The sequence below is a fragment of the Acartia tonsa genome, chromosome 6 (assembly GCF_053477335.1).
Source record: "Acartia tonsa isolate MP-2025a chromosome 6, ASM5347733v1, whole genome shotgun sequence".
Taxonomy (NCBI): domain Eukaryota; kingdom Metazoa; phylum Arthropoda; class Copepoda; order Calanoida; family Acartiidae; genus Acartia; species Acartia tonsa.
Window position 1 is genome coordinate 12852427 of NC_137265.1, and position 3143 is coordinate 12855569.

Here is a 3143-nt window from a genome sequence, read left to right on the forward strand (position 1 = left end):
TGGAGCTGGTTAAAATAACGAAGGTCTCTCCCATCCAACCCTTTACCCCATCCCCTCCCTTCCTACTGGATGAGCGAACTGACCAATACATGATGTCCATGTTAGCAAAATAACCCCCCCCCCAAAATTTTTTTTAGGGGTGGGGTTAACTGCCCCCTTTTTATACCTATAAATATTGTTGTGGACGCGTATGGGCTCACGTACTTGTTCACATGGCGTATGGCATGATTCTGTTGTAAATACCGTCCATTTTGCCAGGGATAGAGCAACTTCCAGTATGGCTTCAAAACCAGTTAATATCCGCTGGATTTGAATCGGTTCCAGCCATACTTAAAAATCAAGTTACCCAACGTATTGCATACAATTTTCCACGAATATTAAATAAGAATTATAAAATTAATACCAGTTTTGTTAGCCCTGGCCGTCGGCCCCTTTGAGCTAGAAAAATGTGTTTAATCCTATAGTTTTCATTCTGAGTTCCGCGGAAAGCTGTCTATAATACGAAGCGATAAACAATTAATCTCGTACAAGCAAGGATGCTGTCCAAGACACTCTAACGGTCAGGTCCAACAACCAAGGATATCTAAGGGGAGCCAATTTTTTTGCCCAAACACACAGGACGGTGTGACATTTTTATATTAACACCCCTCTTGGCGTTTTTTTTTCTGAAGGGGGGGGGGGGATTGCCTATTAGAGAAGTGTATAGATGCTTTTAAATGGAGACGAACACTGCAGAGGGGTTGTATCAACTTCCGTCTGCAATCCTCTAGGAACAACTCATTGCCAGGTACAGTTAGGAATTTCCGACAAAGGTCGTGCAATCAAATGGTTGGTTGTCTAGTGGGTGATACTCACCCTAATGCCTGGGTATTTGAAAATAAAGACAAACAAGCAGAATGAAAAACATTTATGTAAGCTGTGATAATAACTTTGTCTTAAAGTAATCATGGACATAAAGAGGTAAGACAATGATTGATAAATTGATGTACTTCCCCAATGATGATACAAAAATTGGCCTTTCTGTATATTAGTAGTTAAAAGGTTTGGGCCCTTAACTTAATGAAGTAATCAAATTCAATAAAAGCCCCCAAAGTTCTAAAGCCAACGAATAAGAAAACTTTGAAATTAAACTTTGGTGACTAGTGTAATAAACAGCCCAATGTCCCCTCCCTCCATGATGGTCAGACGGACGGTTGGAAAACTTACTGATCTCTTGGTGCCTGTGAAAATAAGACTTTTATGGGCAAGCAAGACACAGCACAATTATGTAACCTTAGTACAAGAACAATTTTAACAACAAGTAGCGTAGCTATAGCAACCAATTAACAGTAACAGGATCTTTGGTTCTCGGTCTGCCATGTCGCTTGGGATCTAGCTAACTAATGGTTTTAATTTAAAGTGTAGCTTCTCATAGGTTCTAGGAAGGTTTTTTAACTATTTTGGGGTAGGATATCACCAACCTCCCAAGATAAATCGACCCTAGAAAATTTGTTTTTGAGTGTTAAAAAAATATAAAAATATAATAGCTTTGCTACGAATTCAAGTTGTAAATAACAAAGACAATTATATCCTTGCTTAATATTCACAAGTAGCAATGGAAAACAATACGGTTGTTGAAAAAGTAAAAATATATACATACGATGTTAAAAGTACATAATGAAAATACCCTTGAACTTTAAGAGAAAGAGAAAAAAACCTATTACATAAAGTAGTAAGGTTTTTTATTTGTCAGTTAAGATCACGATAATTCTTCACTGTAGGGAAATTTGTCTCAGGTTTTGGGATGGTTTTAGGCTATTTTACTACCCTCCATGGACCATCCCCTGTATGCTAGTGGACATATACACTAATACTCGCCAAAGAAAAGCTATGATAATAAGTGGCAGGGCAAAAACTGCCGAACTTCTTTGAGATACAAATATCCCCCCGAGAAAGTTCTTAACACGCCTTCCTATAATGTTAGAACAATGAATACTGAATATACGTGGATATTATGACAGGGGAAAATTTGACTTCAATTTAGGTTGCTAACATGGACATCACTTATTAGTGAGTTTGTTCATCCAATAGGAGGGGAGTAGATGGGGTAAAGGGGTAGCTAAGGAGTATCGTTATTTTAGCCATCTGCGAGCATCACAGTACATAAAAATCTGGTGCAAGATCCAAGTAATAATAAATCCATTGTCAGATGTTAGAACCAATTTATTTAGGCTGTTAACATTTTTAGCATCTTAGATCATAAGATTAAGATTATGTCCGTTGGAGTTACTTAGCAAAAAAGTTATTTATAGCATCGTATCATAGACAGCTTTCCGCAGATATTAAAATGAAAAATTACAATATAAAAAACCAGTTTTGTTAGCCTCGTAATTGTCTGTAATACGATGCTATATACGATATTATAGTATGGCTGAGAATCGGTTCTATTTCAGCAGATAATAATCAGTTTAGAAGCCACCCTGGAAAAGATATTTAAACTAAACTAAAAAGATAGACGTCTGGAAACTTTTTGTGAAGATTCCCTATACCATTGAGCATTCAGTTTATCATTTACTTGTTCCGTCAGACTGTCAGTCATGCAACATAGATCCAATACATATTTTTATGACACTGAATTTATGCTTTGCTTCTTATGGATGTTGTCATCCTTGTTTATTTTAAAAATCAAAACATAATTTTAAAAATCACCTTTTTATATTAAATTTGAGCTACTTAAAATAACATAGTAATGACCAATATAAAGCTTCTTCTTCTTGTTATCATTGTTCGGTCGTTCTCTATATTTTAAGTAACACACGCTTATAAAAGACACAAACATAAAATAAACTATCATCAAAAAAATCACCAAACTTCAGAATCAAATAAGTCTTTTTTTGGACATAATAAAAACTAAGATTTAATTTTAAACTGAATTTTATCAAAAATAATAACATCTATTTATCGCATCGAATTATAGACAGCTTTCCCCGGATATCACATAAAAAGTTAATCAAGATTAATTGCAGTTTTGTTATCCCCGAGGGGCCGAACAAAACTCGTCTTAATTTTATAATTTTATTTTAATATTCGTAGGAACTTGTTTATAATACGACGCTATACATGATTTTTCAGTGTGGCTGAGAACCGGTTCTCATCCAAAGGAT